Source organism: Solanum stenotomum, chromosome 12 (assembly GCF_019186545.1).
Source record: "Solanum stenotomum isolate F172 chromosome 12, ASM1918654v1, whole genome shotgun sequence".
Lineage (NCBI taxonomy): Eukaryota > Viridiplantae > Streptophyta > Magnoliopsida > Solanales > Solanaceae > Solanum > Solanum stenotomum.
The window spans coordinates 24,128,730-24,152,737 of NC_064293.1; positions in this window are offsets into that span (position 1 = coordinate 24,128,730).

Consider the following 24,008-nt stretch of genomic DNA (forward strand, 5'->3'; position numbering starts at 1 on the left):
GTCAGGTACCCCCTAGATGTAACATGACACAAAGAACCCCGAAGGACTCCATGTAAGTCACTTAGCATATCACAATATAATATAATAGAAAAGTACAAAAAATTGAAATATTTTCAATACAATCAAAGTCTCATAAAACGAAGCGGAAGTCTATTACACTTGTCTCAAACCATGTAATACTTTAAAAAGAGTTAGGGACACAGCCCATACAAAAGTCTAAACATAAAAGAAAGACATAAAAGGAAAGGGTGATCAAGTCCTCGATGCTATGAGGACTCACCAAAAATACTCTTCTTGATCTACTATGAACCTAACCACGAGGATGGAAGTCAATATTACTGAACCCTAGATTTGATAAGAAGTAGGCAAAAGTATGCGTTAGTACAATAATGTACTAAATATGATGGCTAGCATAAATAATCAACATACGCATATAAGAGGCATTAGTCAACATAAGACATATACCATAATCATAAGAGACAATAACATAAGTCATAAGCATAAAACAAATCATCATAAGACATAGGCTATAGTATAATAGACTTTAATCATAACTTGTGAGCATAAGAGATAACATCATTGTCATAGGAATAATTAATGCATTTAGAACAACATAGAGTAAAGGAAACACTTCATAAGTCACCTCAAGGCAAGCTTATGCAATACAGGGATAATACCCCATAATCCCATCCATGCTAAGCAAGTCACTTTAGGTCCTCATTCATCTTTATCATTCTTTTGATCTCATCCTTAGCTTATTTCTCATAGACAAGGGAACATTCACCTTTAGTCACACATGCATTGGAAGGGCCTTTCAAGCTACAATCCAAACTAAGCATACATCATAAGCATAAACAATAAGAACATTCATTTCATAGACCATCATAATATAAGAGAACATACCATGAACACCCTCAAAGAATACTTGTGCAATCCATGAATAAGACCCTATAATCCCACCCATGTTAAGTAAAGCTTCTTGAGTAACCATAGTTCATAATTCATATTCTTGTTGTGAGAATTAGCCTTACCTGACATATACCATGTGAGCTTAACATGTAATCCGGTGTCTACCCCACACCGAAAAGGGGTTTCTACTTGCCAAAGGTAGAACCATACTCTTAGCTTAGGTGGATCCATTAGCTAAGTAACCTACGGGGGCACGTAGTCTATGGGAAAAGGGGATTGCTACTAGAAACCCAACCTTTACTATCGTGAGGGATTCCATCCCATGAGATTGCTTCTAGTAACCTGGCCTCTACTAACGTGAGGGCTCCCATCTCAAGAGATTCCTACTAGAAACCCGGCCTCTACTAAGGTGAGGGCTTCCATCTCATATCAATATCCACTCGGTGCTAAGCATAATTCCCATTTGAGTTCATATTAAGTCCTAACTTAAGTTCATAATCATAGAAGAATGTCTTGACACTCAATCCAACATTACTCATACTATAGCTCATTAGATTATGCGTAAGAATGACCTTTCATCATCCATGTCTTCATATAGATTCGTTAGGTGAGACTAGTCTATCAACCTTTAGAATCACCATATTGTGAGGGAACCATTCACATCATCTCATATTCATACATAGGTGTATATATGAGAATAACCTTTCAACAAAAAAACAACTTGATCATGAGCATATTCACTTTACCCTCAAAGTGTTGTTCTTAAAACATGTACCTAACCTTCATAAAAATGCCTAATATCATATCTTTCACTTTCAAGGTCAAAGCTCATATCAAATCAATACATGTTGTATGACTACATTAGATTGGATATAATCATAATTCAAGTAGTTCAATTACTACAAGCATAATCTCATACTTCACCTCCTGGAGGTTCAAACTTACTTTCAGTCATCACACTTAGGGTTCAAGCACTAGACATGAATATCATCCTAACTCATGTGATTCTATCACTTCATGCACTCAAACATTCATGAGGTATATTAGGTGGGTAAGGTCCTTCCACAACAATTCTATCAAATAGTCTACCATCATCATATAAGCTTCACTATCAACGCCTTAATATTAATAATTCAACATATTAACTTTTACCCTCAAGGCCCTACAAATCACATTCATACTACAAGCCTTAATCTCAAGCAATACTTCACACAAATCACATTCATACTACAAGCCTTAATCTCAAGCAATACTTCACATGGTCATAATATATGACAAATTCTCAAGACAATCTAACCACATGCTTCATTTTTAAGCAATTCTAGTCATATATCATCATATAAACTCAATCTCAACACTACTAATCATGATTCATCATATAAGCCCTAATCTAATCAATTCGTATCTACAAACTTTACTCGTAAGAAATTCATATCTAGGTACTCTAATATCAAGAAATTCATAAAGTAATTCATCAATCTTAGAAGGCCACATCTAAGCCCTCAATTTCCCCTTTCATGGCATAAAACCAAACTATATCCATTTCACCCTAGAACCTTAGGTTAATCAAGAATATATGTATAATCATACTATAAATATGTAATTACATCATAAACAATCATAAATAACCATTATCTACTAAATTGGATCAATATACAACAATACCCACAATATAGGAAGGAACTCGAACTAGAATTGGGGATTCATCTTCACAATTGGGGGAAACATAAGGGGGCTTCATGGATGAAAGGAATCCATGAACGAATATGCCATCATAACTTGATTACAAAGCCTACCAAGCTTGAAATAATGGAGACTTGACCTAGCTTGACCCTCTTCTTCTTCTTCTTCTTCTTCTTTTTCTATGAGTTTTCTTGAGAGAGAAATATTTGATAAGATGAACTTGGGGTTTTGATTTGGGTTTTGGGAATAAAATAACTTAATTGGGGAGTTTGAAGGGTTAAAATAGCTTATATAGGTGTACTAAGACTATACAAAATGACCTCTCTTAAAGCTAACTTAAAAAAGAATTTCCCAAATTACCCGTTACAAAACAGCCTGCTCCCAGGCACTGCGGCAGGCTCCACGAGTCGTGGTCCCTTCCATAAGCCATGGTGCTCTGGTAGTGGCTAAGCCATGGTGTCTTGGCCTCTAACACTCTAAGGCATCTTTATGAGCCTTCCCACGAGTCGTGGTCTTCCCCACTAGCCGTGAAGTGGCTCGTGAAGGTGAGCCATTCTTGGGCAGCTCAAGGTAGCGATGCCTTAGCCACCATGAGCCACACCACGGGCCGTGGTGGACGCCACGAGCCGTGATGGTGGTCTTGAGGTGGGGCAGTGATTGGCAAGTTTGGGGCAGACTTGGCCCTTGGCTTGAGCCTTGCCCCCTTTACTTGGGTCTTGTTGCCCTCACTCTTAGTCCAAGTTGGCCTACTAAACTATGGGGTGTTACAAATAATGTCTTGCATTCTGAGTTAAAAGGGTTAAATTCACTTATATAGGTGTACTAGGCTTAGGCAAAATGACCTTAATTTAATCTAACTCAAACCGGAATGTCCCAAAATACCCCCACTTGGCAGCCCACTGTCCAGCCCTCAAGAGAGGCACCACGAGCCGTGGTCCTCACCACTAGCCGTTGTCTTGCTTGTGGTCTTAGACCAGTGGTTAGGACACCTTTCCTTGGCCCCTAAGAATTGAAGGCATCACCACGAGCCTTCCTATGAGTTTTGGTCATCACTAATGGCCATGAAGTGGCTCATGACGATGAGTCCAACTTGGGCAGCCCTTGGGGAGCTACTGCCTCACCATCATAGGTGGCCCCACAATCCGTGGTGGCCACCACGAGGTGTCAAGGCTGCCATGGAAGGTGAGCAGTGCCTTGGGAAGCTTGGGCAGCCTTGGATCTTTCCCTTGGCTCTAGCCCTTTCTCTTGGCTCTTGCCCCCAGTCTTTGGCTTGTAGCCCTCACTCTTAGCCCTAGATGGCCTACTAGGCTACGGGGTGTTACAATATCTCCTCCTTGGGGACATTCATCCTCAAATGATATTCTAGGCATCTCTTAAAGGAACGACTCTTGACTAGCAGCCCATCATGCATGCAACTCATCTAAATGCATTGAACTAAGGATGAAACATCAACTCCAAGCTAAACATACTCAATGCATCATATGGAAGGTAGGAGCTACATCTAACAACCCATTATGCATGAAATTTGAATATCTCTCATGTTCAAGGAGGAACTATCAACTCCAAGCAAAATGCATGCTCAACACAATCTCATAGAGCCTATATGCAATCTATACTCATAGCAGACATTCAAGGAGGAATCTCTCAACTCCAAGCTAAAGTATGTATAACAATTCATCTCATGAAGTCTATAGGCAACTCATACTCAATGCACTACAACATGAGGAAAATAAATCATATAAACTCATTTTCTTTCTAAACATAAGCTTTTCATGAACATGCATAATCATAAAGAAATCATGGGAATATCAAAAACACACATGACTTCATACAAAGAACAAACCAAGATGAACTCATCACCTCAAGCTAAAGAAGGAATAGAAGGACAAAGAAGAGGATATTAGGACATATTATCGGCCTCGGCCTCTCAAGTGACACCCTCAACTAACACCCTTAACTAAAATATCCCTCCATAACATCTTCACGGGAGCAACTTCCTTGTCCCTCAACTTCTAAACTTGCCGGTCTAAGATCTCAACCGGTACTTCTCCATAAAAGAGATTCTCACAAACTCCCAACTTTTGTAAGGGAACTTATAGACGTCGAATCTCCAACACCCATCTTAATCATAGAGACATGGTAAATCGGATGCACTGATGCTGACTCATTAGGCAACCTAGCTCATAAGGACCCTTACTAACACATCTCAAGATCTCATATGGACCTACGAGATGGGGACTAAAATTCCCAAACTCATTGCACCTTTCAAGGGTGAGAAATTCTAGTAAAACCAAATCATGAACATTTGGATTACTTAACAACCTTCCAATCTAAGAACACCATCTCCCCCTTGGGATCAAGTCTAAATGGACTTTCTGCACTGCTTCATTCAATTCTAAGGTCGGATCAAGTTATCACTAAGCTTTTGCATCCATAAAACAAGACGATTCTAAACCATGGTGAACTTATACTACTAACTTTTAGAGGATTATACTAACTTAAGACATCAAGATATTATCTAGAAACAATAATCATCAAAGTCCTACATGTCACCGGGATATTAGTCGAACCAAATGACATCCCCATAAACTCATAATAACAATATTGGGTTCTAAAACCCATTATCGGGAAATCATCATCCTTCACCCTCAATTGGTGGTAACCTGACCTAAGGTCAACCTTAGAAAAGCAACTAGCTTCTTAGAGTTGGTCAACACTTAAAAATCTATTTCTCTCACCCTAACTAGGTGATATTGGAAATTTATAAAAATCATTCTTCTAGCTTTCATATAAAACACATACTGACCTATAGACATAGAAATTCGCCCCTTCCAATCTAGGATAGGATCATTAGGGAACTGAAATCCGACTACATGGGTTCTACAAACAATAGAAGCATAACAATAGTGCAACCAATCCATCCCAAAGATGACATCTAAATCTAGTATATCAAGTCCTATCTAGTCACATAGCCATAATTAGCATCACGACTAACATTTTCTCCCTCATTTCTTGTAGCATGAGCCCTTCGAGTAGTCATATCCTGAAGACCATCAGATAAGGATTGGAAGAAAGACCTTATAGAGCTAAACTCTATGGCACGACTTAGAGTAATGAAGTAGTGAAGTTTCCTAAGCATCTAGTAGCCTCTCATTCATAAATGTGGTGAGCTTGACACTTATGAACAAGACTCTACTTGACGTGGTTTTGAGACATCCTAGAACCATTCTAAACCTTGTGCTCTGATTACCAAGTTTGTCACGACCTAGGGGTACCCCCTAGATGTAAAAAGGCATACAAGACCCCGAGAGGCCTCATACAAACCCCTTAGAATATCATAACATAAAGTAATAGAAATGAACGAAAATTTAAAACGTTTTTCATAACATCAAAGTTTCATAAAATGAAGCGGAAGTTCATTACACTTTGTCTGAAATCATGTAAAACATGAATATCTTAGGACACAACTCATACAATAGTTCTAACATAAAAAGAAAGACATAAGGACATGTGGTCAAATCCTTGAATGATGTGAGGACTTACCGAATCTTTAATCCTTGCTCTACTATGAACCTAGCCTCGGGGATGTAAGTCAATATCGCCGGACCCTACATTTGATAAGAATGTATGCAAGAGTATAGGTTAGTACAAATATGTAATAAATATGATGGCTATCATAAATCATCAGCATAAGCATAACATAAACATTAGTCAACATATGACATAGGCTATAAGCATAATAGATAACAACATAAGTTATAAGTAGAGTCAATGTACATAAGTCATCATGACATAAAGGAATGCTCCCTAAATCAAACCTCAAGGCATACTTAGCCATGCCATGCATAGTCTTTCACTAGTCTTACGCATCAAAGTAGGCAACCTTAGGCCATCACTCAAGCTTATCATCATCAATATCATATTTATCTTACCTTTTCAAGACATGGGAATTCAACTCTAGTCATACATCTCATCGAAGGCCATTCTAGCAATCATCCAAACAATTTATTCTTCATGACATAATTCACATGATTCTTACTTTACTTTTCAAGATATGGGGATTCACCTCTCTTTGCCTATTATAAAGGCTAATGGGTATTCACCTCTTGCCTTACTTGTATAGTCATAGTTATTCACCTCCATGTCCATCTTAGGGAATCATAGGTATTCGCCTTCATGCCCCACATGATATGATATAGTATTCACCTTCACACCATTTTATAAGGATTATTGTTGCTCCCTAGTATACACGCAAGTGTACGTGGTCGCGTAAGTAATATAGATTCTTGAAGAAACGAGTTATCGTTCCCAAGGGACTTATAATTAATTTATATTTACCACTTAATTCTACCAATAAGAGTAAAAGTAATCTTTTCAAAGAGTTGATGATTAATTATTAACTACTACTGATTATAGACTAAATGAAAGTAACTAATTGTGAATGATTTTGCTATAATGTTTCAAGCAGGTTTAAAGCAATTCCAGGGCTGTAGCATCCACTTAATATCATTTATCATTTTATTGGCATAGAACCAATTTCAGCTGTCAAGTTACTGGTTTAGAGGGTTAATTGTATGAGTCGGGCTACACACCTCTAGTCGCCTACTCCAATTAGCTATCTAACTACATCGTTGAGCGGGGATAAATAGACTAACTGGCGAGCATTTATATTTCATCCTGTTTCGTAACCAAGCGAGTTGTTCGTCCGGGCGTCACTCCTGAACACAAATCACCTTGACATAATGGGTCGATCAAGCTCTCTATATTCTCTGGTCTATCCAACCTCTCCTCTCTCGATTTTAAGGTTAAACAATAGATTTATCTCTAGATGGCCAGTCAAGAAATACTAAAACAAGAATATAGAAGTAACTCATAATGACAACCAAGAATTAATTCATAAAACCTTAAATAATCAACAATTCATTCATAGCTACAGCCCCAGAACTAGGGCGTTTTAGCTACTCATGCTATTAGAAAACAAGAACGTACAATTGTTCATTCAAATTCTGGAAAATAGAAGAGTTAAAGGATTAAGACCTGTTACAAACTTGAATTCTTGCCCTTGCACACTAAATCAAAAGTCGACCTTACTAATGAACCCTATGGGTCTATTTATAATAATTAGAAAAACTAAGACCCAATTCTAAACCAACAAAGAGTCCTATTTAGTTGAATATTCGCTGGAAAAGTCGGCATCATGGTGGGGCGCCGCGCCTCTCATCACACCTGAAACTTGCCTCTAAAGTTCCCTCATTGGCGCGCCGCGCCTAGCAGCGCGCCTGAGAGACGTTTGTGAACTTTTTACCTAGGCGCGTTGCGCCTCTCAGAGCGCCTGGCCCTGGGGTCTTCATCCGTTGCCGCTTTTCATGCTCTTTCACATCTCTTTTCTTCAAGTTGACTCTAATTCCTTTGAGAGTTCCTGAAACAACTAATCATGTGTGTAAGTGTAGAATCCTTACAAGTTACACCAAACATTAAGTTAATAACTAGAGATCATCTTTTAATCTTATTGACTTATGGGCAATTATTGGCAACTTAGGCATACAAATAAGCCTAAGATCACCACCCACACTTAGAACTTTGTTTGTCCTCAAACAATCTCTAGACTATCAACCCTTTTCACAACCCTTGGACTTATCAACCCACCTCAAAATCAACCAAACATTTTTTTTTATCATGATGTTGTAGTTCACCATGGGTGCAATAATTCACAACATCTACACCAAGTGCAACACATGCTCAAAGAGTGACCCTTTTAGTATTATTTTTTGGGGTAATGCAACTCATACAAACACACCAATTCGATAATCTTATGTATGCCATGAATGCCCTCGCTTGTTCTTGTTTAGTAAAGCCTTTCACTCAAACAACTTGCAATATCAACAAGGCCTATTTTTTTCAAACAGTCAACTCACCCTCACAAAAGAAGTTCTTACTTTTCTCAACATGCCATAGGCTTGCCAAGAGTGTATTATGACTTCCGCATATATTTCTCAAGGAATTAAGAGGACTTTCATTAGGTTGTAATGTAGGCTTAAGGTAAGGGAGGGAATATTTAGGAATCATTTTAGTGACTACACCTCCCTGATGCACATGTCATTATTTAGCCAGCAATTTTCTTTACAGCTCTTCTTTCNTTCAACCAACATTTTCCAACCCTTATTCTTGACATAGTGCATTAAGGATTTTTCATGGGATCAAAAGACTTGGTATCAAGCAACGAGTTTTTGGCTTATCATGTGGTTTATCAATAAACAAGGCTAAAGGCTCAATGAGGCTTCACTAAGGATGATTTCAATGGTAGGCATACACGTAAAGTTAAGAATTAGCTATTTCAAAGAAGAGCCTCCATCACATTCCTTAAGTCATATACGTTACTAGTTCAACACATACAAGGCAAGTTCTAGATATCAAGTTCATAAAGAACCAATCAATTCGCACCACACATGGCATTATGACACATATAATAATATATCAACCAACATGCTCTTACAACTTGCATTATGGTATCATTACACAATTAAGCTCATTTATTTTTATTTGGAGTCAACACTAAGAACACATGCTTGTGACTACTCATGACATTTGGCTAACCTCTTCGGACATAGTTTCAAAAGGCCAAGGTTGGTTTCTCAATCCTACTCTTCTATGTGACTAATTTTCCCTTAAGACGGTCGTCATCCATCCATCATTGGAAACTGTCACTCCTATGACGACTCTTAAAGCTCAATAAAGCCATAAACTAGTCCTAGTCGGTTCAAAGGGACAATCCTCAGTAAAAGTACCGAAAACAAACACTGAGGAACCCAAAAAAAATTTAAAACTTTAACTAAAAGCTACCACTAGACTCGATAAAGCAGTAAACAACTATATACAACAGAGACATATTACCCCACCCCACACTTGAAAAGTAAGCATTGTCCTCAATGCTTAATTAAGGCAAATTATAGAGTTAGGAATACTCCCTTAGGCCGCTAGGCCTCGGCGTCACCATCATCGAACACCATGAAGGCATTCGCTTCATCAGCGGCATCATCAGCCTCCTTCTCATCATCTATAGCCTCGTCAGCCGTAGGCTCATCATCATCCAAAGGCTCTACAAAGGCAGGACCAGTCTTGCACAAAAAAGCGACACTCTCAGACAACGGATATCGTTCTGCCATAGTTTCCATCTCAGCATCAGTAACTGGACGCCCTCCTATGCGCAACTGCAGTTCTTCCATACCAAACATTCTTTCCATGACGTTATCATCACGGGCTTGCCTCTCTTGGGCAGACAAGACAGGTCCATGTGACAGATCTAGTGCCTTAGTTCGGGTCACATCAACTAACTTACCCTTCAGGTCCGGGTGATACACAATAGTCATGTCCACTGCCTCCTCTTCAATACCCTCACTCCTCAGAAAACGGGTGATCAACCCCCCATAACAGAATCTCCACCGCATATTATTTCAAAATTTCATCATATTTTACCTCAGAATTGACCCAACATTAATAGGCATACCTTTCATCAGCATGTAAACTAACACCACCCTATCCCGAGTTACCTCAGTTAAATGTTTAGCAGGCAACAACACACTACACACTAATTTCAGCCACACCCGAGAAACCTGATTAAAGTTAGCAAAATAGAGGGTAGTATGCCTCCCAGTATCCTTACTCTGCTCCCACCTAGCAGTCACATCAACCCCACACAAGGTATGTCGTATATTCCTATAAGGAGGTTTATCCTTCAAGCTATTAAACTCATCATGGTCACAATTCGGGGTTCCTAACAACTTATTCAGAATTCGGGCAGAAAACCTGGCATCTTTCCCCCTAACCGACACAGTTTTATATTTTGTTTCAGTTAACCAATTTGCATAAAATTCTCTCACTAACGTCAAATTGCAATCTCTTGGATCATCAAACATGAAACGCAAACCCAAATCATTAACAGTCTGATATATAGCAGGAAATTGTGACTGTAACCGTACCTCATTCACAAATTCGTCGCCCATATACTTCGCCTCTTGTTGACATGCAAACCAGTCCCATCCATACCTTTCGACAGCCTTTTTGCTGAATTTTTGAACCGGTTCCCGATCGCTAGAGGATCCGGATGCTTCGCCCTTTCTACTTCACTTAGACCCCGCCACATTCTTCACCTTAGGTGCCATTGAAACCTGTTAAGAAGAGAAAACTAGAGGGAAGATTAGAATGAATGGGGGAGTCGGATTGGTTATTGAGGAGAGAAGAAAAAGAATATGGTTGGAGGAGGATGGTTTAGAAGTGAAAGAGAAGAGGGGAAGTGGAGGATTTATAGTTGGTGGTGGGGAAGAAGAAGAGTTTGGATGGGAGTAAAAATGGAGGAAGTAGAAGATGAAAGGTGAGAAGAAGAAGAAGAGTTGGAGAGAAGTTGNGGGCGGTTTGTATGAGAATGGGGGAGATAATTGGGAGTTTGTAGGGATTTAAGGGGAGTGGGTCGGGCTTTCTCCGGGTAAAAACCCGGATTTCTAAAAAATCTGGGTAGGGACGCGATAGGGGCGCGATGCGCCAGTATAGCGCCTGAAAAGGTGCTCTGAACTTATCTGCCAGGCCAGGCGCGCTTGCCAGTGCGCCTGGCTACAGTTAATTTTTATTTTTTTTTTACAAATAATAAAAGAAAGAATCATATCTAACTATAACTAACCTACATTCAAAGAATTAAAACTACGCTAAAATAAAAATTTTCAAGAATTCGAAGACATATTATCTATTTGTTACATTTTGTTCATGGGTTCCCTCCCATGTAGCGCTTGATTTAACGTCTCAGCACGACACAACTTGGATCATTCATCATTTAGCTCAAGAGCTTCTCGATCACGATCCGAATCCTCACCGAAATAGTGCTTCACTTTTTTCCAATTGACCAAGAAAGTAGGGCCAGTCTCACCTTGAAGTTCAACTGCCCCATGTTGAGTCATTCTAACCACTTTGAATGGACCACTCCACTTCGACCTTAGTTTTCTGGGGAATAACCCTAGTCTAGAGTTGAAGAGTAGTACATTATCTCCTGGATTGAAGGTACGAGCTACAATGTGCTTGTCATGCCACCTCTTTGTCTTTTCTTTGTATAGCTTGGCATTCTCATAAGCATGGAGCCTAAACTCCTCAAGTTCATGCAGCTGATTCACTCTCTTTTTACCGGCTAGCTTGGGGTCTAAGTTCAGCTTCTTAATTGACCAATATGCTTGATGCTCTAATTCCACCGAAAGGTGACATGCCTTCCCAAATACTTTGTGACAGGGAGAAGTCCCTATTGGTGTCTTGTACGCAGTCCTATATGCGCACAACGCATCATCTAGTTTATCAGACCAATCTTTCCTTTGCGCATTCACCGTTTTTTGCAAAATTTGCTTCACCTCTCTATTTGACACCTCCACTTGACCACTTGTTTGAGGATGGTAAGCTGTAGCAACCTTATGACGAATACCATACTTAGCAAGAAGATTCTTAACAAGATGGTTAATGAAATGCTTACCTCCACTTATAATTGCACTTGGAGTGCCAAAGCGAGTGAAGATGTGCTTCCTGATGAACTTTATCACCACCCTTGAATCGTTGGAAGGAAGAGCAACAGTCTCCACCCATTTACTCACATAATCCACAGCCACAAGAATGTATTGCTTTCCACTGGATGGTGGAAAGGGACCCATGAAGTCAATACCCCACACATCAAATATTTCCACCTCGAAAATGTTACTGAGTGGCATCTCATGTCTTCTTGAAATAGTACCCACCCTTTGGCATTTATCACAACCCTTCACAAAAGAAATAGAATCTTTAAATAAAGAGGGCCAAAAGAAACCAGATTGTAGTACCTTATGAGCAGTACGCTCTCCTCCATGGTAACCTCCATATGGAATAGTATGGAAACTCTCGAGCACTTTGTGAACCTCAGATTCAGGAATGCACCGTCTCACTACCCGATCTATGCCTTGCTTAAACAAGAATGATTCATCCCAAATGTAGAACTTGGCATCATGATTGAGCTTTTTCTTTTGTTGGGTGGTTGCACCCGGAGGATAATCGCCACTTACTATCAAATTCACAATGTCTGCATACCATGGTACTTGAGAGATATCTAGTGCCATCAATTGTTCGTTCAGAAACTGTTCCTGAATTTGCTCACCTTCGTTCACATGTGAAAAATCCTCCAACCTAGATAAGTGATCTGCTATTTGATTCTCAGTACCTTTCCTATCTTTGATCTCCAGGTCAAATTCTTGGAGAAGCAATATCCATCAAATTAGCCTTGGTTTAGCATCCTTCTTGTTGAATAGGTATCTAATAGCTGCAAGGTCAGTAAAAACAATCACTTTAGTACCTACCAAATACGATCTGAACTTGTCGAAGGCGAACACTAGAGCCAGCATTTCCTTCTTAGTCACTGTGTAATTAGCTTGTGTAGCGTCAAGGGTCTTGCTTGCATAATAGATAGAGTGGAACAATTTATTCTTTCTTTGTCCCAACATTGCACCCACTGCTACGTCGCTTGCATCANAATGTAGAACTTGGCATCATGATTGAGCTTTTTCTTTTGTTGGGTGGTTGCACCCGGAGGATAATCGCCACTTACTATCAAATTCACAATGTCTGCATATCATGGTACTTGAGAGATATCTAGTGCCATCAATTGTTCGTCCGGAAACTGTTCCTGAATTTGCTCACCTTCGTTCACATGTGAAAAATCCTCCAACCTAGATAAGTGATCTGCTATTTGATTCTCAGTACCTTTCCTATCTCTGATCTCCAGGTCAAATTCTTGGAGAAGCAATATCCACCAAATTAGCCTTGGTTTAGCATCCTTCTTGTTGAATAGGTATCTAATAGCTGCATGGTCAGTAAAAACAATCACTTTAGTACCTACCAAATACGATCTGAACTTGTCGAAGGCGAACACTAGAGCCAGCATTTCCTTCTTAGTCACTGTGTAATTAGCTTGTGTAGCGTCAAGGGTCTTGCTTGCATAATAGATAGAGTGGAACAATTTATTCTTTCTTTGTCCCAACATTGCACCCACTGCTACGTCGCTTGCATCACACATGAGTTCAAATGGTAATTCCCAATCAGGAGCAATTAAGATGGGAGCTTCAATTAAGTCCCTCTTCAACATTTCAAAAGCTTTTAAGCAAATCTCATCGAAGTCAAACTTCACCTCTTTCTCCAAGAGAATGCACATAGGTCTTGTAATATTGGAAAAATCCTTGATGAATCACCTGTAAAAACCTGCATGACCAAGAAAACTACGCACACCTTTGACAGAAATGGGAGGGGGCAATTTCTCAATAACTTCTACCTTAGCCTTATCAACCTCCAAACTAGATTTAGACACCTTGTGTCCCAACACTATCCCCTCTTTTACCAAGAAATGACACTTTTCCCAGTTCAGCACTAAGTTAGTGTCCTCACATCTAGCAAGTACCTTATCAAGATTTCGGAGACATACCTCAAAAGACTTCCCAAAGACAGAGAAATCATCCATGAACACCTCTACAAAGTCTTCTACCATATCATGAAAAATGGCCATCATACACCTTTGAAAAGTTGCTGGTGCATTGCAAAGTCCGAATGGCATACATTTGAAAGCATAGGTACCATAAGGACAAGTGAACGTGGTCTTTTCCTGATCCTCGGGTGCAATCAAGATCTGGTTGTAACCGGAATACCCATCTAAGAAACAATAGTACTCCTGTCCTTCTAGTCGGTCAAGCATCTGATCAATGAAGGGAACGGGGTAGTGATCTTTCCGGGTAGCATCATTTAGTTTCCGATAATCCATGCAAATTCTCCACCCGGTTACTGTTCTAGTAGGAATCAACTAATTCTTTTCGTTCCTTACCACTGTCATACCTTCCTTCTTGGGAACACATTGTACCGGACTTACCCACTTACTATTAGAGATTGGGTACACAATTCCAGCATCTAGCCACTTTATTACCTCTTTTCTCACCACTTCTTTCATCAAAGGATTTAGTCGACGTTGATGTTGTGCACTTGGCTTGTGATCCTCTTCCATGTAGATTATGTGCATACATAATGCTGGAATAATCCCATGGATGTCAACCATCTGCCATCCAATAGCTCTCTTTTTCCGCTTTAGAATCCGCAATGCCGCTCCAACCTGAAATTCAGACAACTCTGCAGAAAGTATAACAGGCAAAGTTTCATTAGTACCCAAGAATGCATACCTGAGGTGAGCCGACAGTGTTTTCAGTTCCAGCTTTGGGGTCTCCTCAATGGAGGGTTTTGGTGGTGGCCCTAACTCACACTCTAATGGTTCTACTCTCTGCTTGTGAGGCTCCACCAGTGCTAGATTCAGATATGTTTCTATCTCTTGAGCCTAAGTGTCTTCATCTCCCTTATGACTTACTCACACTCTTCCTAATGGGTCGTCAGGCACAACTGAATGTGCCTCTACTAGGCGATCAACCACAGTAATAGCAGACAATTCTTCATAAATATAAGGTAATTTTAGAGCGCGGTAAACATCAAATACCTCGACCTTATCGTGTGCCCTTATGGTTAATTGACTAGCTGCTACATCAATCAATACCTTACCCGTGGCCAAAAAAGGACGTCCCAAAATGAATGGAACTTCAGGATCGGGTTAAAAGTCTAATACCACAAAATCTACCGGAAAAATAAATGAACCTACTTGCACTAACACATCTTCTACCACCCCATTTGGCCTAGCAATGGATCTATCGGCAAGTTGAAGAATAACAGTGGTTCTTTTTGGACTACCCAACCCCAGTTTTAGATACAAAGATAAGGGCATCAAATTTATACTAGCCCCAAAATCACAGAACCCCCGGGCGTGAACACTTTGCCCAATTGTAATCTGCACAGTAAAGCTGCCCAGATCTTTTAACTTTTTGGGCAGTCTGTTTTGAATCCTTGAGCTGCACTCCTCAGTAAGTGCTACGGTTTTATATTTCGTGAGCCTCCTCTTGCTAGCCACAATGTCCTTCACGTATTTAGCATACTTCGGTATACCCTGCAAAATATCAACCAAAGGTAGATTAATGTGAACCTATTCAAGGAGAGAGAGAAACTTACCGAAGCATTCATCCTCATTTTTCTTTTTGAGCCTTTGTGGAAATGGAGGTGGTAATTTCTTTTGAGGAACGGATACCTCAACATTGGAGCTTTTTACTACCTCTTCCACCTTCTTTGGTTTGTTACTTTCCTCAGTGTCTCTCTTCTTTGGAGCTAGTTCTTCTAAGTGCAGCCCACTTCTAGTACTTACCGCATGCAATTGCTTTGGATTGGGCTCAGTATCACCGGTAGCCCACCTTGGGGACACAAGTTCAGAGAATTGGCCACTTGCGCAACTTGTTTCTCTAAACTCATTTGGGACATCTGGATGTTTCTAATGTTCTCATCCTGCTTATCTATTCTAGCATTTAATTTGGTCCCTATTTCATTCATGAGCTTTTGGAGTTGCTCTTCATTGGTCATGCCCTCTTTTTGTGCACTAGTATTTGAGCTTTGGTTAGGATTGTAGTACTGTTGCCCAACCCCTTGAGAACGGTATTGGTTAACCCCTTGCTTTTGATTTTGGTTTTGATTACCACCCCACGAGAAGTTAGGACGGTTCTTCCAACTGGGATTGTAAGTATTACCATAGTTTTGTTGCCCTACACCCCTCTGCGCATTACCTACATAGTTTACGGAATCTGGGTTTGCCTCACATTGCTCGATTTCGTGAATTCCACTACCACATACTTCACACCAATTTGATGCTTGTTGTACTACGTTTAACGGAGCCTGATTTAGAGCTATTTGTTTAAGCTGCAATGTAATGTTATGTTGCATTGTATCTAATTTGGCATTTATGGCAGTAGCTTGGTCTACATCTAAGATCCCTGCAGCCTTTTGGGTTGAATTTCTAGATATTTCACCCTCATACCCTTGGTTCCCTTCAGAGAGTTTATCGAGTAAGGCAAAAAATTCTTCACTTGTTATGGCTAGGGCCTGTCCACCTGCTGCGCTATTAAGAAGAGAACGAGCATTATAGTCTAAACCTTCAAAGAAAGTGTGACAAAAAACCTCATTGGTTTGCATGTGGTGCGGGTAAGCATTCAACATTTGTTTGAAGCGCCCCATGCTTGGTACATGTCCTCTCTTTGCTGTTGAGCAAACTTTATTATCTCACCCCTCAGCTTGGCGGTTTTCTTGGATGGAAAAAATTGACTCAAGAACTTCTTTGCTAAATCATCCCAAGTAGTGATGGAGTTTGGTGGCTCAGAGTCTAACCAACGCCTTGCAGCTCCTAGCAATGAGTATGGGAACAAAGTCAACCTTACATAGTCTGATGAAACTCCAATTGGGATGTGTGTACTGGTAATGTCTATGAAAGTCCTAAGATGGACTTGAGGATCCTCATGGGGGAGACCAGTGAATTGCCCATTAGTATGGAGGATATGCACCATGTTCTGCTTTAGTTCAAATCTACCCATCGGTGGAGGTTTCCTAATACTGGATGCCAGGTTGGCTGTAAGTGGGACTACCACATCACGAACTGGTCTTGCGGGAACAATAGGCGGTCCTCCTTGGTTATTCGGGTTCCTTGGGTTATTTACGTTTTTCGGGTTATTCACATTGTCTTGATTATCATCATCAAAGTTTCCCGTAATACCTAACCCCAATTCTCCTTGTCGTTCCTGATTCATTTTTCTGCGATGGCGTAAAACTGTTTCCGATTCGTTGTAAGGTTCGACAGGATCTCCTTTTCGAGCTAGACCTGAAAGTCAAGTACCTACAATACACAAGTTAAGAACAAGTATTTAATATCTGAATATATTGTTGTAGACTTAAGAAGTTTCAATATAAAGCAATTTCTAAGTCCCCGGCAGTGGCGCCAAAAACTTGTTGCTCCCTAGTATACACGCAAGTGTACGTGGTCGCGTAAGCAATATAGATTCTTGAAGAAACAAGTTATCGTTCCCAAGGGACTTATAATTAATTTATATTTACCACTTAATTCTACCAATAAAAGTAAAAGTAATCTTTTCAAAGAGTTGATGATTAATTATTAACTACTACTGATTATAGACTAAATGAAAGTAACTAATTGTGAACGATTTTGATATAATGTTTCAAGCAGGTTTAAAGCGATTCCAGGGCTGTAGCATCCACTGAATATCATTTATCATTTTATTGGCATAGAACTAATTTCAGTTGTCAAGTTACTGGTTTACATGGTTAATTGTATGAGTCGGGCTACACACCTCTAGTCGCCTACTCCAATTAGCTATCTAACTACATCGTTGAGCGGGGATAAATACACTAACTGGCGAGCATTTATATTTCATCTTGTTTCGTAACTAAGCGAGTTGTTCGTCCGGGCGTCACTCCTGAACACCAATCACCTCGACTTAACGAGTCAATCAAGCTCTCTATATTCTCTGGTCTATCCAACCTCTCCTCTCTCGATTTTAAGGTTAGACACTAAATTTATCTCTATATGGCCAGTCAAGAAATACTAAAACAAGAATATAGAAGTAACTCATAATGACAACTAATAATTAATTCATAAAACCTCAAATAATCAACAATTCATTCGTAGCTACAGCCCCAGAACTAGGGCGTTTTAGCTACTCACGCTATTAGAAAACAAGAACGTACAATTGTTCATTCAAATTCTGGAAAATAGAAGAGTTAAAGGATTAAGACCTGTTACAAAATTGAATTCTTGCCCTTGCACACTAAATCAAAAGTCGACCTTACTAATGAACCCTATGGGTCTATTTATAATAATTAGAAAAACTAAGACCCAATCCTAAACCAACAAAGAGTCCTCTTTAGTTTAATATTCGCTGGAAAAGTCGGCATCATGGTGGGGTGCCGCGCCTCTCATTGCGCCTGAAACTTGCCTCTAAAGTTCCTTCCTTGGCGCGCCGCGCCTAGCAGCGCGCCTGAGAGACGTCTCTGAACTTTTTACCCCGGCGTGTCGCGCCTCTCAGAGCGCCTGGCCCTGGGGTCTTCATCCTTGGCCGCTTTTCATGCTCTTTCACATCTCTTTTCTTCAAGTTGACTCTAATTCCTTTGAGAGTTCCTAAAACAACTAATTATGTGTGTAAGTGTACAATCCTTACAAGTTACACCAAACATTAAGTTAATAACTAGAGATCATCTTTTAATATTATTGACTTATGGGCAATTATTGGCAACTTAGGCATATAAATATGCCTAAGATCAATTATAGGTATTTGCCTCCATGCCCCACATGATATGATATAGGTATTCACCTCCACAGCATTTTATAAAGATCATAAGTATTCTCGTCCATTCCCTACATGATATGATATAGCTATTCGCCTCCACACGATTTTAGAAGGATCATAGGTATTCGCCTTTATACCCCACATGGTATGATATAGGTATTCTCCTCCACACTATTTTATAAGGATCATAGGTATTCGGCTCCATCCCCCCACATGATTTGATATAAGTATTCACCTCTACACCATTTTATAAGTATCATAGGTATTTTCCTCCATATCCAACTAATGGCTTATGGGTATTCACCTCTTGCCTTGATCTAAAATTTATTTATGGAAAAACTATAGAATATGGCAAACATCAAAATACATTTAAAATAAATAGCTATAGTTTATTTTTATTATGTTATATGGATATAACTATACAATAAATAGCAAAGTTAATTATATACCAATAATCTGTTTTTCTTATATATATATTTAATATAAATTATTAAATAGGAAAGTTATTATTACACTCATAATTAATTATGTCTTCATCAATACTTTCTCTTTCATCAATATCCCTATATCACATATTTTTGGTATTTTCCCCCAATCTTCCAATTCAAGATCATTTTGTATGATTCTAGAAGCGATTTTTGTGATTTGAATTCATTAGGTATTTTCTAATTGATTTTTTCCTCCTTTTTATGAAAATTTTATTTGTAGACATATATTTTCATCTATTTTTATAGGGTTTTGATTGAAGAATTTACTTTTCATGAAAATTATTTTACTTTTATACTTTTCTTTCCATGGAGAAATTGCATATCTCCTTGCGATGAGTGTCACCTCTATTGCTGGAGCCATCTCCTGTCCCGACGTGTCGATGAGAGACTCCCTGGCGGCTCTATGAGATGGAGCGTGGGGGATACCCGCAGTTCAATGGAGCCATTGGGTTACCGCTGTTAGCAGAGGGTGTAGAGAGAGAATTTTGTTGTTTGTCAAATTTGTATATAGTATAATACTTATATACATAGATAATTGTATTGTAATATTAACACAATTTGAAATAGTGATTTGTGAATACAAGTATATTTGGATACATAAGTTATATATCCAATTTGAAAGGTCGATTAGGCAATACAAGTATAGTTGGATACATTAATACTATTTTTTTANAAATAGTGATTTGTGAATACAACTATATTTGGATACATAAGTTATATATCCAATTTGAAAGGTCGATTAGGCAATACAAGTATAGTTGGATACATTAATACTATTTTTTTATAAATAAATAAATATCTAATTTAACACCAAGCCTCAAGTATTATAGGAAAATTTTGACCAAAAAGAGATTGACGTTCTGTTGGCTTTTTCAAGTTTTTAGACAGCCGAATACTTACATTTGATACCTACACATTCTATTGTTTTTTCATTTTTCTTATTTAAAAACAGTGTATTCATATGTATACTGTATTGGTGTATTCATTTTTGGTTTAACAATAGTGTATCCATGCATTTTCCAAATTGTTGTGTTCATACGCTAAAATTGTACTACTTTACCTTGTTTGATGTATTAATACATTAAGTTTTTATAAATACTTGTATACTTGATATATTAATACTTTAAGTTTTATAAATAGAAACACCAATTTGAATTCAAAGTATTCATATGCTAATTGTACAAGTAATATATTTTCCTTATTTAGTTATTGTAATTACAACTGTATTAGTGTATAAATAGAAAAATAAAAAACATATACAAAAATGCAGCGAGAAAAAGACATAAATACTCTTTTATATTCAAAATATTATGAATACCTTTATAATTATTATTTTGTGAATATATTGTATTTATGAATATAGATACAACTTACTATTGTATTATGTGAATGAATCGGGATATGCATTCAATATGTAAATATTAGTTGGTATTTTAATAATGAACATTTGAGTGATTTAGGACATAATAAAAGGTTGGCAGTTATGGTAACATACCATACCTTATTTAGTACATTGTAAGATCATTGTATAAATAATAATAAAAAAAATTAATACAAACATGCAGCTAGAAGTTGACATAAAGTGTAGTCATTTTTAGTAAATAACATATTTATAGCTATTGAACTTCAATAACCCTATAAATATAGTAATTTTTGTAAGTTGCTCATTATTTATTAAGGGTAGTCACCTCACATTCATCATTACATGACATGGGGAATCACCTCATGATTTCTAACTTAGGAATAGGGGAAATCACCTCACATCCTTCTCATATGAAGATCTTGGGGAATAACCTTAAACCTCATCACATCTCATAGTCCTTTGACTTAGATTCATTTTAGGTGACCAAGCCTTTCAACCTAGAATTATTCTATATGAGAAAACCTTTCACATTTATACATTTATACATTCGTAGAGTAGGTCATGTGGCTAAATCCTTCCACAACAATCCTATCTACAAATCAACATTCATATATACAAGATTTAATCTCAAAGCCCTAATCATAAAAGTTCATCATGTAAGATTTACACTAAAATCCCTACAAATCATCATTCATCATACATGCCTTAGTCTCAAGACAATCCTAATCTCAAAGGCTACCAGACATAATTCATCATATATACTTTGATCTCAATCAATTCATGTATATGATTTACTCTTAAGCAATTAATGTTTATATACTCTAATCTCAAGAAATCTACGATGTATCTCATCCATCCTAGAAGAATACATCTAAATTCTCAATTTCCCCTTTTATGGCATAAAAACCACTTACTTCAATTTCAACTATCTAGACATGGGTAAGGCATGGTTACATGTAATTTCAATCAAAAAACAAGTAATTCTACCAATTCAATCATAAACAATCATAATCCACTTAATTGAATCAAAACCCATAACATTAGAAGAAACCCTAACTAGAATTAGGGAATTCTTCTTCTAAATTGGGGAAATCACGGGGGCTCTATGGATGAAAGAATTCCATGCATGAAAATCCATCAAACCTTGATTCCAAAGCCCATAAAATGTTGAGGATTGGAGACTTGACCTTGGTCCTAACTAGAACTCTTTCTTCTTCTCCAAGTTCTAGAGAGAGAAATATTTGAGAGGAAGAACATTGGGATTCTTTTGGGGTTTTAGAAATAATGTCTTGAATGGTGAGTTTAAAGGGTTACAACCACTTATATAGGTGTACTAGGCGTAGGCAAAATGACTTTACTTTAATCTAACTCAAACTGGAAAGTCCCAAAATACTCCCATTTGGCAGCCCATTGTCCAGCATTATGAGAGGCACCACAAGCCATGGTCCTCACCACTGGCCGTGATCCTGCTAGTGGTCTTTCACTAGTGGCTAGGCCACCTTTACTTGGCCCCTAAGAGTTGAAGGCATCACCACAAGCATTCTCACGAGCCGTGGTCATCACCACTGGTCATGAAGTGGCTCATGAAGATAAGTCCAACTTGGGCAGCCCTTGGGGAGCTACTGCTTCACCACCAAGGGTTGTATCACGATCCTTGGTGGCCACCACGAGCCGTCAAGGCTTCCGTGAAAGGTGGGCAGTGCCTTGGGAAGCTTAGGCAGCCTTGGCCCTTTCCCTTGGCTCTTACCCTTTCTTTTTGGCTCTTGCCCCTAGTCCTCGGCTTGTAACCCTCACTCTTAGCCCTAGTTGTCCTACTAGACTAAGGGGTGTTACAATTTTACGTTGCTAATTACTCATGGTTCCCACAACCCTAGTTGTAGATATAGTTAATCATGCTTGGGTAATCACATTTCATAATAGGGTTAATAGAATAAATCATGAACTTACAATTAGAAGAGACGAAATCTTAAATCTTGGATTGAATAACAAAATTCAAATAGCATAAACCAATACTTCAAGAATTAAATGCCAAAAACGTTTGCAATATAATCCTCAAAGCTAAAAGTAAGTGTCTCAAAGTCTGAGCACCCACAAAACAAAAAATACAATTAATATTAATGGAAAAGAAATCCTAAATAGGGTAGGAAAAGTAAATATAAAGAAATTTGGTTTGGGTAGTGTTAACTACAGTTGGGGAACTATGGCTCATAAAAGGCTCGTAGAAGTTCTTACGGCTCGTAGGTGCCTTCGATCAGTCATCAGTTAGTCTCTCAGATTGATAAACATTTCTACAAGAATGATCTACGACCCATAGATCCTTGTATGACCTGTCATGTTAATCCATCATTCATGTACTGGAGCTCACTTTTCTCAAATTTCTACGACTCCATTTGTATGCCTCGTATATCAACCTACAAATCATTAGTCAGTATTCATCATTTTACACTTGGCGTTGATTCTCACTATTCCAACCCACTACTTACACCTACAACTTGTACAAGTATTGATAGCTCGTAGGTCAAGTTGTACTTCAAAAAAACTGCTAGTGATGCAAAGCTTTAGAACCAACTGCTCCAAAACCTCTTTATTGCAAAATTCAAGCAAAAACCCTATCACTTCCAGTAAAAAAAATTCTTAATACTCGTGCAAAATTCTATGTTTAATGCATCAAATTTACCATAAATTTGCAGTAAATCAATGAGGCTGGTAATGAGTCAGCTGAGGAGACAAATGGGGAGGAGGTCTTGAAGAAGAATGAGAATTAGACTATTGAGAAAGTGATAAGTTGTAGGATATTGAGAACATGATAGTGCTGACTATGTTAGAGATATATCGTGTGGAGACCTCCATTGTCAGTACCTTACTATTCCTCTTTCAGATGTGTCGGGCAATGATTCTGCGATTGATGCTACACTGCTTACTATTGCTTCTACCTTGTCGGGCACCGATGCCCAGGATAATGTTGTTCCTTCTAACACTCCAGATTTTGAGAACTCCATAGGCATGGCCTATCAGGGGATATTTTTTGAACCTCTCCTCCCATTTTAACTTTCCATTGCATTGAGGACTCTTGTGCCAATATTCTTCTTTTGTTTTGTATTTTGTTATTTTTAGTTTTAGTTTGAGACATTTTTTGTACTTTGGTATTTTGTTTCTATTATGATAGTTTATAGTTTATCTCATTTTGTCTCTCTTTATTAATTTGCCCCATGAGTTTGGGAAGTATTTAAAATTCTTGAGCTTTCATTGTTGATGTTTGAGGATCAATTGTATTCAACATTGATGTCTTAAATAGTACTTATGATGAGAAAT